This window comes from Cryptomeria japonica, chromosome 6 (assembly GCF_030272615.1).
Source record: "Cryptomeria japonica chromosome 6, Sugi_1.0, whole genome shotgun sequence".
NCBI classification, from domain to species: Eukaryota; Viridiplantae; Streptophyta; class Pinopsida; order Cupressales; family Cupressaceae; genus Cryptomeria; species Cryptomeria japonica.
In genome coordinates this window covers 188,036,843-188,052,481 of record NC_081410.1, presented here as the reverse complement: position 1 = coordinate 188,052,481, position 15,639 = coordinate 188,036,843, and positions in this window count along the sequence as shown.

Here is a 15,639-nt window from a genome sequence, read left to right as displayed (position 1 = left end):
AATTTATAAATTGCAAGTGTTTTCCCAACAATAAAAGGGAGGGTGAATAGTGAAATATTACTATCATCCGCATGGTCATGTGGATATAAATATTGTTGAATACATTTAAAATCTGAGAGGGGGTGTGAATCAGCATTAACTTAAACATTAAATTAGATCTTAAGAAAAGAACAAAAGAAGAGAATTGTACACACAAGAACACCAATATTTTTATGTGGAAAACCCAAGGAGGGAAAAACCATGGTGAGATTTAACTCGCACTATATAAAATAAAGATTACAATGTTTGTTTAGGCTCATTGCCAAGGAAGCTCACTACTATTGAAAGGACTTGCATGCTAAGGTTCACTACCCTATAGAAAGATACAATGGACTTTCTAGCTAAAGATCACTTCTCTAGAGCACTGAGATACATGAAGATTACAATAAGGAACATAATATGAACTATTGTAGAGGAAGCGTCTAACATATGTTGATGGTGAAATCCTTTGTAGCACCAATACTCTGTCACACTAATTTCACACACTTCATAATCATTCAATATATCATTATAATATTTCGCACATCACCATTTTACACACACACCTTCACAAATGATCCATCCTTCCTTATACATCCTCTACAACATTCCCAAAATATTATTAGGTTGGCTCCGATAGGGCCTTACAAATGAAACGTGTGACCTAACATAGATCAGCCCAAACACATAACTCACACACCAAAATTAGGTTATGGATCAACCCAAGGGTTAGCTGAACTCCAAGCACGTCTTATCATATCCTTCAGAGGAACTAAGATAGGTCAGGATCACTCACAATTGAAGGAACATCCTCTATTGGCTCAAATATTAACACCACTATCAAAACTATTAAACTGTTATCCTTAACACCACTGGGGAGAAACCAACAACGTCATGTGAACAAAAATGAAATTTTTTAAAACCATCAACAATCATATGCTCCAAATAATTGAAAGATTTATGACTCAATTGATTCAATTTGACTTTTAATGTTATTTGTAGAAACTAGCCACCTTAAGCAAAATTGATATAGTGCAGTAGCTTCATCAACACCATCCTTAACCTTGTTTATATTCTCCTATACATACACTTGTTGTCGCGACCTGATTCAGATCACCTAGTTAGAGATTTCTTTTATTTTTGCACGTGATGACTTTGATTAGATTATTAATGATGTTAAATGATATTTAATGCTATTTATGAGGCTTAATGTCATTTTAATTATTTAATGATGTTGTTAAATGTTATTATTAGATTTTAATATGATGATAAAAATAATGTATTTTCATTATTGAGAATTGATGACTTTTGTCGAGCATAAGGTGGTTGTAGGTTAACCGTCGAAGGCAGACATATGACCGAGGAGTTTTCTAGTTTGTCATAGTGACCTCAGGGATGGAACCCTGTGCAAAAACACAGTTAGATAACAAATAGTAAATTAAAATTCGGGAATTTAAAACAAATTGATTGAAGAATTACAATATAATTCGATAATTAAATATATATGTAATAAATAAATTAATGTTAGAAATTAATTGAATAATTAAAATATCATTAGATAAAGAGATTAATCAAAATAAAATAATTAATTATTTGAGAGAAAATATTTATAAAATTTGAAATTAAATACTAAGATATAGAGATTGATTGTAAATAAATAATCTATTTAAAGTAAAATTAAATCAAAATTTGTAAATTTCAATTTTAAATTAAAATTTTGACATGCATAATGTTGACATATAAAGAATTAAGTTTAAATTAAATAGATAAAATGATTAATTGATTTGCAACTATTTAAATTACATGTGTGGCATTATAAATTAAATACAAAAGGATCCATTAGGAGGATAAATTAAATAAATTAAAAGTAATCAATTCATTAAATTGATCAAATATAATTTAATTACAAAATTAACATGCATTAATAAAATAAATTGGTATTTTGACATGCATAATATTTTCAAAAACTAAATCTTGAGAACATGCAATCAAATTTGTAATTTAACTAAAAATTTATGTTTAGAACTTGATATTACTTAATTTTAAAAACTAAGTCATGCACTTGAAATTATAATTTGGTTTTATTTTTAGAACTCCAAAATATAAAATCATGCAATTAGTAAATTTTAAAATTAGAGAACTCAATATATATAAATATAGGTTTATACCTCTTATTTGATCATTCCAATTTTTCTAAGCCTCTTCATTTTTGTGTGATTGTTTCTAGTCAACAAGATAATTAGGACTCGTTGAACTTGGGAAATACTTGTTTTCTTCCACTAGGCTTCTTCAGGAAATTAATTGTTTGGTAATTGTTTTATTTTCTGCAAGATATTTATTTGTCTTTCTGATAATTTCTAATCATTATTGAGTTTACTAATTGGAAAGGATTGTCAAAAAAAATTCTATTGTTTGATGCCTTGGTATCTCCCCAGCCAAACCCCTTCTGAAGCACACAACCAAATACATTTTTTAATTTATTTTATTTAATTACTTCCTCCTCTAATTCTTGTAATTTTGTCATAGATTAATATGGGAGCTATTTTTGTTTTATCAGTTTATGATTTTAGTTTTTATACTGGAAATTTATGCTTGATTTGTCATATGTAGTTTTTTTAATTTTTACCAGTATGGTTTAATTATATTCCTGAATATTGTTTTTGAAATTAACCTTTGGTATAGTGACAAGAGTATGTTTTTTTTATCATTGGGTTAGGAGTTCAAACCCAACTACGTGCACTTGACTTTTGACTTTTTATTTTATCTAGAGTGAGGAATTTAGAATTATTCTTGTATTTGTGTAAATGGTTTAAATTGTGTTAAATTAATTATTAATATTTAAATACTTATACAATAAAAAAGAAAAAATTGTAAAGAAGAGAATAAAATAATAGGGGATAGAGGTTATTTTATTTAGAATTTTTAATATTAGTAAAATTCTAATTTGAAGATTGATTAAAGAAATTGATTTTTACTTGGAAAAGGAATTAAGAAATTTTGAAACATATAATAAATATTAATTCTGATATTAATTTGGGAGGGGTTAATTTTGATTCCTGTCTATGAGGAATGCTTTTGGAATAGGGTGCTTATTATGGGCTAACTAGGGAAGGGTGAATTTTTCACCTCCCTCATAGGGTAATGATGGCCATCATATTTATTTATTTATTTGGTAATGAGTTGTACATGAATGCATATGGTTCCATTCCTGCCAGTTGGTATTGGCTTGCTAGGGAACTCCGTTGTGAGGGACGAGAGCTTATGGGCATCTAAGAACCTTATACTTTGTTTGGTTGGGCAAATAAAATGCCTGGGTCATATGTCTGTCATCTGGTTTGCAGGTGGGAGTTTGTCCAGAGCAACAGAGGTGACACATCCAGAGATAGAGAATCAGTGAATCAAAGAATTCAGATAAAATTCTTGTAGTAATTATATGATGTATATTGTATTTTATTATAATTGACCAGAATGGTTGCATGTAAAGGTATGTAAAAGACCTATAAGGTCCATGATGTAAATGCAACAGAAAGTCGCCATGCAATGTAACTAACAAAAGAAAGAAGAGAAAATCTACTAACATACTAACCCACTAACATGCATGATTTATTTTCGTAGATTAGTTTTATTTCTACATGCATGCATGTTCATATTTAATTTTCAGTTAGTTGATTTAATTATGCATTTGCATGTTAATTTAACTCATAATAAATCATGCACATGATTTATTCTACGCATGCACGCACTTAACTCAATATCATAAATGATTATGGTTTTGCATGTTATTTGATCTTCATGCGCACTTACTTATGCATTTTTCGTTTTCACATGTTAGTCATGAGATGCATGTATGCTCAATTCATTTATCTATTATTTGAATGTCAGTTATCATAAATTTTGCATGTGCATTAATGGTTAAATTAATTTAAATTGTAACTATAAGTTAAAGGATGGTTAAACTAGGGTTAGGACAAGCGGGTCTTTACACTTGTCAAAAACTTTTGCCATCCTTTTGTCATTACACTTTCTTAAGGCTTCTTGTGCAGCCTTCCACTCATTGTTTGATAAATTTAATCATTGAGAGAATCCATTATCAAATTAAACTTATATTTTGGAGCTAAGACAATGTTTACCTTTAGTAAACCCTCTTTTATTAATCTCATTCCATCACCAATTAAACTTGATTTCTACAACATTGCATTCTGCTAGAACCAAAATAGATGCATACAAAGTTTGAGAATCCTTGAGAATTTTTACCATGTTGGAGAGATGCATGTCCACAATCTCTCTCAGCCTATAAAAATCTCTCTTCACACTATCTCTCTAGTCTACAAGCTCATGCAATTATTTATACTTCTCTTTAATCTCTAATCTACGTTTGCTATCTACATAATTCTTCAAGTCAATGGACTTTGATGCATTCATAATTTTGGCCTCAATAACATTAATTTCTTCTTGAATCTCACTCATGGCCTTGGGCCATGTATGACAAAACTGGTAAATTAGAATTACCTTGTCCACACTCTGCTCAAAGTTTGCAACGTAGTTCTTCAAACATTCATGTGTCTCTACACACTTATTCTTTGACCAAATCAAATTATTACATGTTAACTTCTTTTCCAAAGCATTTGAAATATCTGTCTCAAGGCTCGAAGCCTATCCTTTCAGTCATTCAATTAGTGCTCTTAATTGATCTTCATCACTAAAGGAATCATCAGTTTGCACATCCAGAAGTCTCTCATAAAGAAACTCCAACATAAGTTCAACTAGTTCTCAGGACACGGATTTTTTTCTTGCTTCCAAATGTAAGACATTACCTAACTCAAGCATTTGTCAGGGAGTCAATTTACCTAAATCTAATTTTCTTGAGTAATCGATACTTGCAGTACCTCAAATGAAATTCTTGGTTCAATAATCATTTTCATTTTTTTTGTCTCAGGCATATTAGGAGGTTCTTCCACATGTGTTCTCTCTGACTCTTCCCCTTTCTCTTATTCAATTTGAACATCCTTTGTACCTATCTCATCCTTCTTCTTTTATTCATCTACAAAGGACTTATCCAATTCATTCTATAACTTTCTTACATCAACATTATCCTCCATATTTGCATCCTTATAGGTATCTACCAATGTTTCCAATACCTCATTTACAAATTGATCACATGGATCTTCAAGAACATTCTCTGGAATATTGTCACCCATTTATTGTTGTTTCGCTTCAACCATCTGATCTTTTGCAATAGTAAAAACTTGTTCAAGATGAACTTTACTATCTAGAACTATTTTCAATTTGCCTTTATCAATGTTTTGTTTTTCACTTCTTTCTCCAAAACAAGAGCACTTCCAATAATTCACCAATACACAAATTTTTGTTTATCTTCTCTGGAGGATACGATAAGGACTTCACAATCTCTAAAGCAACTTCAGCTACAATATCATCAGATTGTTTGATAATTCATTTGATATCTTCCATCTCCACCCATTGTTAGATTTAGTCTCTCCTTTTTGCAAAATCTTGCACTAAGAGCCAATTGAATCTTGCTTTCAACATCCTCATAAAATGGACTACAAAATTTATCAATAAGAGTGAATCCGAATATCATTTTCTTTTTGAACAACTTTGCTTCATTTCTTCACCAATGCTTCATACAAACTATTAGGAACAAAATCTTGAATATCACATAAATTTTGATCATGAAAAATCATATATCTTACTACAACATTCTCAATAACTTCTTTATCAACTAGTTGTGCATCATCATAGACATCCATAGCATAAGCCATAGATTTTTTCTCATACATTTTATTAAGAAGACTATCTAAGTTAAGAAATGGAACAGGCATCTCTACCACTTATTTTGATTCCTTCTTTCCTCTCTTCAGGGTTCTCTTCTTTAGTGCACTTTTCTTCAAAGGACTGGCCTCTAAATTCTTCTCAACAGGAGGAGCAACGCCGCCTTCTTCTTCAATGTCTTTCATATTAGTCATTTTTGTCCTTGGCCTAATTATAAATTTTTATTTCTCTCCTTCCTCGCTATTGTTGCTTTCAACTTCTTCAACTTCTTGAGGTGTAAGCAAAAGGAGTATATAAGGCTAAGTAATTAGGTCATTCTAGAGTTGACCGTAATGGCTCCTAGGACCATAGGGCACTTTTGTAGAGAGCTAAGTAACCCACTTATGACCCTCACTTAACTCTACAAGATGGCAAGTGTCACCATCCTTCCAAATCATATGAACATGAACCTCATGAAAGAACTAATAAAGAGAGAAAACTTGGAAACCATAATATGTCCTTCCACCAACACCTCAAATAAGCAATGTTGTGTCAAGTATGATCTACTCCAGAGCACCCCAAACAAAAAGTAATAACAACATCCAAAACCTCATACAATCTCTTAGATCAAACAAACATATGTATCATTTAATGCTAACATGGATGTAAACCTGTCGTAAGGAAGAATATCAAACTCACAATACCATTCCAAATGAAGGGAATCAACCCACTAAACCATCTCCTAGTATCCTCATCAAGATATCATAATATCAGCATATGCACAAAGAGATAACCAATGTCAAACATCTCTCAAATGAATCCTCCAGTACTGACAAACTCCATAGCTAAAGATCCATATCTATGATAGATAAGTACAAACATAATGCATCTAAAAGGAATAATAGGCAATACCTCTCAAGTAGTAGACTGCCAAGTAGACTAAGAATGGGGAATGAGAATTCTCAGCAAGATATCCAAGTCATCATGACTCACACTAAGAACAATCTCGTCTCAAATCCATACTAGGTGAATACTCCTCAGTCTTCTTACTAAAACTATCAAGTATCTCAACACGTCTCTAATCACAAGAAAATATTAGGAGTTGTTTTTCTTTCATCTGCTTTCATCGTTGTTTCTCCTCATGCGAAATTATTCATTTTCTTCAATCTTGCAATTAGCTCATTGCGTAAGATGGCAGCTTCTTGAGGCATTTCGTTAAGGAGTTTTCCCATGCTTTCTTTGTGCCTTCACTTTTTTCTTCTTCTATCAAAAAAATCCATCTTCATTACGCTTCAATGGATTTTATTTATTATTACAAGTTAACTGAATCAATGCACCTTACTGTAGCACAAGCTTATTTTTAGATTGTTCTATTTTAGCATCACCAAAAATATATTTATACATCAATTCTGGGAGAAAGAAAATTGTGAGAAACATCGTATTTGTAAGTGTATTGTTATAAGAGTGTTGTAATATTGATGCATTAGGTTACAACCACTTCAACATTTGAGTTACATATTTTTCTTAAATCTTATAAACAGTAATGGACAATAGATTGCCGCGTTTAAAATACTATGGAATTGCAATTTTTGCTTTGCATGAAATGTAACTCTTTGGGACATTATATCAATGTTCCACACTTTGTCTGTGCATACATATCTCCCAGCACATTTCAAACTATAATAACTGGTGATTTCTCATTTTCTTCTGCTTTAATGCAATTCAATTACCTTATCCCAAAGCTCCCATTTTGGCTTAGATAGGGCAGTGCTGGCAACGAGTTAGAATGAATACCAGTGAATTGCTTTTGTTGAAATCTTCGTAAGTCTTCTCAACGTATCCATTAATCAACAAAAAGAAAACACAATCAGAGCATTCCAGGGGATGTTTTCTTTAGCAATCTGTCAAACGATTACACATTTTGTTTGACTTAATCCACCTTCACTATACTTCGATGACTATTCATACCCTGTTTTCATGGTTGCCATCATGAGAGCAGAAGTTTGGGACTTCAGATTTACACTTGCCTACCATTTGTTTGAAAGTTTCAGAAGACTTTTCATCAAATCTTTGTCCTGCATACTTTGCAAATCAGCGGATTATATGAGATGATATTCTCTTGAGGCATTTTGTCAAACAGTTACCATACCTCATTCAAAAGCTTTCCAATCTATATATCTGTCAAAATTTCCCCTTTGTTATTTTTTTTATGGACATTGACACTTCAATATTACATGATATTGTGCATTATTATAGTGCAAGTCTATTTTTCAGATTCTTTCATTTAAATGATGTAAATGATTCCATCTCTAAGAACAATTTCTGTTGCAACAAACTTGGAGATGAATCTAGATGTGTGTCTGATGCAACAAACTTGGAGAACAATTTCTCTTGCAACAAAATTACATAGGATTAAACTATTCTCATACAAAATTACAGTCAGCGTATAAACCCTCACAACCTGAAATTAAATTCAATGGAAAGTGGAGACTTATCTTTCTCTATTTAATCAGATATTTCAATAAAATTGATATCAAGTTGATGTTGACATTGTTTTGGCACTGTCACAGTAAGCACTCAAATTTCCATGTCGGCCTTATCCTCATCCACCTTTGAATTTTCAGTTAGCTTGAAACCCCTCAGATTTCACAACATGATTGATAGAAGGATGCAAATTTATGGATATCTAATTAAAATTGAGGTTTTCCTTTTATGCCACTTTAGTGTGCATTGTGCAAGCAAGATGTTCAAGTCTGAAAGTAGGGGCAAAGATTTCATGGAGCGGATTAACAGGCGTGTGGATGCCTTGATTTTCAAGTCTTGAAATAGGTGCGTTGGTAATGCATGACATGCATTGTGTTTGTTGCAGTGTAACTGATAATACATGCCACAATTGTCAATGTTTGCTGTCACACGTTGAACATTAAATGGAAATGTATCAAGTTTATAAAGCTAATTTAATTTATTTTCCTTATTTTTCAGCTCAGGGAAATGTATAAAACTACCTAACAAAATTGTCCCAACCAATAAGAAATTATTAAAACAAAAAAATTTAAAAATACATTCTAAACATTAGAAACACTAAAAATATTTATAGTTGCACAAGTTTCATGGAAATTAATATCAAATTGAAACAACATTTCTCAACTCTTTAATCTCCTCTACGTGAAAAAAACCCAAATTCTTTTTTCCTGAATATCTTCATTTTTATCATCTATTAATTTACCAAATATCTACAAGAATAATTTGTATATCTAAATATTGTGATTTTTTTCTAACTTTTGGCTTTCTAATTCCAAATATAGGTTAAATTGAAATTTTTTGGGGTCTTATTGTTGTTTTTTCATTGTGCTTCTTATATTTTGAACTCTCATTTTTTCGTGTTCACAATTCTCAATATGTTATCTTATATAATCATATATATTATTAATAATATTATCAAAATTTGCAAGGATTTAAAAACAATATGGCTACTCTACTATTTCAAATTATTAGCAAACTTTGCTTAAAAATTTGCTAATTTAGTTTTGTTGATAATCTGTAAAATACTGGGAAAATATACGTTTTTAAAAAAATTACAATTCCAATCCCATGTCTTCACCTTTTAGTGTCCTGAATTAATAGATTTTGCAATTGAAAAATGTTACAAAAAATTTGACATTTTGATTTTGTATTTAGAGAGAGACAAATATTCAATATTGGTGAACACAACAAGCTATTCAAGGGGATTGAAGCTTGACACTGCTGAGATTGAATAACAAAATCAAGATTTGTTGAAACTTATTCAAAAAATATTTCCAAATAAAAGCAAATTATATATATTTTTTTTATTTTATAGATTTCTTAAAATATTTTTAATTTTTTTAATTAATTTTAATAATATTATTATTATAACATATACATATAAGACTAGTAAAATGGAGCAGAGCGGAGCGGACAAGGGGAATGGATAGGCCCAGAATTCAAATTTTTGGGCGGGAGACCTGGAGCAGCATCAGGATAGCGGGTAGCAGGCGGGTTTTACCGGCCCTTTGGAGGGGGATGGATCAGATGGTATGGAACCCGATGCCCCTTTGGATTCGGGGGACCCAGGTGGGGGTCCCAGATCACGTGGACCCTTGGACAGTGATAGGCTTGAGAAGATCGGTAAATGGTCTTCTTTATTTGGCATCAAACCCAAAGGTAAGTCGACTTTGCATCCTGTTGAAAATATCTCAAATATTTCTCAAGGAAAGTACACCATATCCATTCCTGATCAAATTATAGATCATAATATTGCTCAGATGGAAAGTACCCTGATAGGCAAATTAATTGGGGTGAGACCTAACATTGAGGTTGTTCGCAGATTCGTTAAGAGAAAATGGAATCTGAAAGGCCAGGTGGATGTGGTAGCTATGAATAAAGGTTGTCTCTCCTTTTCCTTCTCATGTGAGGAAGACCACAAACAAATCCTCTACAATGGAACCTGGATGATAGGTTAATATATAATGTATATCCAGAAATGGTACCCTAACTTGGGTCTGGATGATGAGTTTTTGGTCCAAGTGCCTATCTAGATAAAGCTTCCAGGTCTTCCAATGGAATATTGGGAGGAAGATGTGTTTGTTGCGATAGCTAATGCTTTTGGGGAGCTTCTCTCCATTGACCTGGTGATGGCATCCGGAAGAAGACTCATTTATGCTAGAATCTATGTAGGCGTTGGGCCTGATACGAATATGCCAAAGGAGATAGAGATAGACTCAAAACTTGGCAAATGGATGCAAAAAATCATTTATGAATCTATTCCCTTTGCCTGTTTTCACTGTAAGAGAGTTGGGCACTAGGCTAAAAAATGCCCAAACAAAGAATCCAAACCTCAAACCCAAACCAGGGTTTGGAAAAAGGTGGAAATGAACTTGGATAATAATATAGAAAAATCTTTGAAAGCTTTTCCTTCTAATGGTTTGGATCAAGAGAAACAGTCCCAGATTGGAAGAAATGAGGAGGAATTAGCCAGGGAATCAGGAAATAAAATGGTGGATGGAGTGCAAGATAAGATTTCCCAGTAGGAAAATGAGCAGGAGAAAAGTGGAAGGGATTCTAATGATAGAGAGAAGAACTCACAATGCAACTACCTAAATAACCAAAAGGACACAACAAATCATAATATAGTTGAGAGTGAGATGCGGGAAAGTAGTTAGATGGATAAGGGAGACAGTCAAACCAAGGACAATAAGGAGGAGGGAGGTGTTCCTAACTCAAAAGAAATTTCTTCTGGGTCAGAAAATGGAGTAAGCTGGTTTCAAGATGCTCAACATGATAATATCCTAGAGCAAGGGCTCTCATAGATATCTTTGGCTGCTTCGGCCCAAGTCAAGCTGACTTTCCTCGAGGAAAATGATCCAATATGGGGAAATGAAGAAGACATAAAAAAGTCTTTGAGAAAGAGTGGGACAAAACAGGAGGAGGAAGAAATATTGGAGGACAAAAGAAAGGGCGAGAACAAAAAAAACCAATAATAATTATAACAACTATCTGACTACTAGAAACACCAGAAGTAGACTAGGGGATGTGAGGGCTCAGCACACATCACTTGGAAGATATTCAAATACAAAGGAGAGGACCATGGAAACCAACAAGAATCTAGCAGATGGTACTCAAAGAACCATATTTGAAGTAGGTATTTCCAAAAAATCATGAAGATTATTTCCTGGAATATACGAGGATTGAATAATCCTCATAAACAAGATTTAATAAAAAGTATGAGTAGAGACAAAACCCCGGATATTATTTTGATTCAGGAAACCAAAATATCTAGGGAGAAGGTTGAATGTCTGAAAATTTTCAGTAATGGGGAAGTTAGTGGTGGTAGTTCTGAAGGGGCGTCTGGGGGTACAGCTACTTTTTGGAATAATAATAATGTTAAGGGATAGGTGTTGATTCAAGATAACAACTTGGGGTGTATTAGATTTAAACATTTGAAAGATGGTACTTCATGGGTCTTGACTAATGTGTATGCCCCTAACACCAAAGCTGGTAGAAGTGTTTTCTAGAGAAACCTATCCTCACTCAGAAGTAAGTTTGCAGAAGATAGCTGGATTATCATGGGGGATTTCAATACCCCTCTGAGAGAATATGAGAAGAAGGGAGGGAGCCAAACCAATCTGGACAACAGATTGGACTTGATGGAGTTCATTATTAACCATGCTCTCCATGATCTGGACTTGCAAGGGGTTAAATACACTTGGACCAACAGAAGGAGTGGTGAAGACTTAATTCAGGTTAGGCTTGATAGAGCTTTAATCTCTCATGACTGGTTTAATTCCTACTTTTGTTCATTATCTGCTCATATCAGGGCCGGGTCGGATCATTATCCCATATCTTTTACTGTTGATCCCAAGCAGGGAAGGAGGCATTTCCCTTATAGATTTGAAATAATGTGGAACAAACACCCGGACCTTGAAAGCAAAATCAAGGATTGGTGGCAGGTTAGAGTTGAAGGAAATGCTATATATAAGGTGGTCAAAAAGTTGAAGTTTGTGAAAGAAAATGTTAAAAGATGGAATAAGGATTCCTTTGGGAACATTTTTGTCTCCAAAGCCGCCATTCTCTTAGATCTGAAAGATATCCAAGATGAGATTCAGAATAATGGCTACAACAATGTCTCTAGAGAGGCTGAAGACGAGATTCTTATGAAATATCATGACATCATAGCCAAAGAAGAAACTTTATGGAAACAAAGGTTGAGAAATATCTGGCTGAAGGAGGTGAATAGAAACACCAAATACTTTCACATGTCCACTTTGAAACACAAGGCTATCAACAAGATTTCTCATCTTAAACTCAATGACAAAACTATTGATGATGAAGATTCTATGAGGAAGACTGCCCTAGAGTTCTTCTCCAATCTTTTGACTAAGGATCAGAACCTGGACCTTCAAGCTCAAAGGGACCTTATGGACTGCACCCCTTCTATCTTTGGATGTTGATCAGAACTCCTATCTTACTGCTATCCCAACTAATGATGAGATTTTGAAAGCTGTCAACTCTTTTGAAGGTAATAAGGCCCCAAGCCCGGATGGTTTCCCTATGTTCTTTTTTCAAATGTAATGGCATATTGTTGGAAGGGATGTTTCCAGTTCTGTGAAAGAATTCTTTGGTGCTAGGAGAATTTTGAAAGAATTGAATGGTACTTTCATTTCTCTTATTCCCAAGAAGATGGGAGCTGACTCCATGGATCTTTTTAGACCTATCAGCCTTTGTAATTCTTTGTACAAGATTATCTCTAAATTCTTGACCTCTATAATTTTGACTTTGCTACCCTCTATCATATCTCCCCAACAAAGTGGTTTTGTCCCTGGGAGGAAAATTTTGGACTCGATAATCATGGTCCATGAGAACATTCATTCTCTTTCTAGGGCTAAAAAAGAAGGTTTCTTTCTGAAGCTTGAGTTATCTAAAGCCTATGATAGAGTTGACTGGGCTTTATGCAGACTGTTCTTTCTGCCTTTGGATTTTGTTCTAGAAGCATCAGTCTAATTATGCAACTGGTTTCCTCTGCTTCTTTTTCTATGTTGGTCAATGGGTCCCCTTCTCCCTTTTTCAAGTCCTCCAGGGGTCTCAGACAGGGGGAACCTCTCTCTCCTATTCTTTTCATAATCATGGCAGAATGCTTGGGCAGATTTATTGGAAAACTAGTTGAGAAGGGAGAGTTTAGAGGGCTTAAACCTTCATCTGCTGACCAAGTTTGTTCTCATTAGCAATTTGTGGATGACTCAATTATTATGGGGAATTCTTCTGTGAAAGATTCTAGAAGCTTAAAGAAAGCTTTGGACAGATATGGGATTGCTATTGGTAAACTGATTAACTGGTCTAAAAGTTTTATTTATTTCATAAACACTCTAGAGAGAAGATAGACGAAGATTAGTAACATTTTGGGTAGCCAAATTGGGAATCTCCCTGCTACCTATCTTGGGCTCCCTTTATGTCAGGTGCCTCCTGATACCTTTTGGAGTGTTCTTGTGGATACATTTCATAAGAAGTTAGCTGGATGGAAAGGCTCTTTGCTTAGCCAAGCGAAAAAGGTCCAGCTTCTGAAATCTACTCTTCAGAGTATCCCTCTCTATGCTATCAGTATTTTTAGAATCCTTGTTAAGTTTGCGGAGGCCATTGAAAAAATTCAAAGAACCTTTCTTTGGACTAGGGTTGAGGAAAAGAAGAGAATGTATTTGATTGCATGGGATAAGGTGTGCAAACCTATAAGAAAAGGAGACCTTGGTCTTAGAAGAATCAGAGATATGAATGAGTTTCTCATGGCTAAGAAAATATGGAGAGGTTATAATACCGAGGGAGAATGGAAATTGATATGGGACAATAAGTATAAAAGACAACTCCCTACCCTTCATAGTTTCCTCAAGGCTAAAGATATTCCGCTTCGTTCCAACATCTGGAAAAATGTCACTAGAACTAGAGATATAATACTGAAAGGAGTGAAATGGAAGGTGGGGAAGGGTAATTTCATTAAATTATGGGAAGACACTTGGTTGTTAGACTCTCCCATTAGTGACAATCCTAATTGGGACAAGTTTCGGGATCAGTGTAAGTAAAAATTTGGTACTACTGTGGCTGACTACTAGAATTTAGGCTAGTGGAAGGACTTATCCTCTGTTGATCCTTCCCTTCAGCATCTGAATAAAATTATGAATTCTATAGTGGTGGTTGATGATGAGGACCAGCTTATCTGGAAACTTACTGTTGATGGTAAATTTTTTGTGTCCTCTCTTTATATTCAGCAATATTCTAGTCAAGAGAGTCCTTGCTGGGTTAAGGCTTGGGTGAAAGGACTTATTCCCAAAATTAATATTTTTTTATGGACTGTCCTTCAAAATAAGATCCTGACGACTGACAATCTCAAAACTAGAGGTTTTTTGTCTACCTTGTATTTGTCATCTTTGTATGCAGAATGAGGAAACCATTAATCACATGTTTATCCATTGTCCCTTCTCTGCTGATATTTGGGCTAGATGTCTGGACAACTTCAATGTCATATGGGTCTTCCCTGAAGCTGTCCAAGATGTTTTTAATTCATGGTTCCACCCTTTGAAGAACAATTCAGTTACTTTGTTATGGAGATTTTCTTTACCTCATGTTTGTTGGGGAATCTGGAAAGAAAGAAATGATAGAGTGTTCAGAGATAAGGCTTCAAAAGATCAAATTATTTTTGAGAAAATCAAAAGACATATGGTGGAGAACCTCTACATCACTGGTGGAATAACCAACCCCAAAGATCAAGGTGATAATATCATTTTCAATAATTGGAGAATAAAGGGGAGTGACATCATACGTGCTAATCCTAGAGAAGAGGTGAGATGGGAATGCCCCCCTCATGGATGGATGAAAATTAACTTCGATAGTGCTTCCAAGGGTAACTCTGGCAATGCAGGGTGCGGTGTGGTTTTAAGGGATGAATTGGGAATATGCAAAGCTATCAAAAGTATTCCTATAGGTAATCAAACCAACCATGTTGTCGAGGCCATTGTTGCTTATCATGGGTTGGTTCTTGCTGAGGATTCCAATTGCACTAAAGTTTGGGTTGAAGGCGATTCTTTGAACATTATTAATTACTTGAATAATGTTTTCCCTCCCTCTTGGTCTATACACAATGCCATCAAAACTGCGAAGGAAATTAGTGAAACTTTTGAAATGTGTATTTTCACACATGTATATAGAGAAGCCAACAAGTGTGTTGATTGGGCTGCCAACCTAGCTTGTCGTTCTGACAAAATCATTGCCCTTTATGGTGAAAGTAATCTCAAGTGTGAGGCGAAATCAATGATTGAATTGGACCGTATCCAAATGAAGCAACGTGTCTTT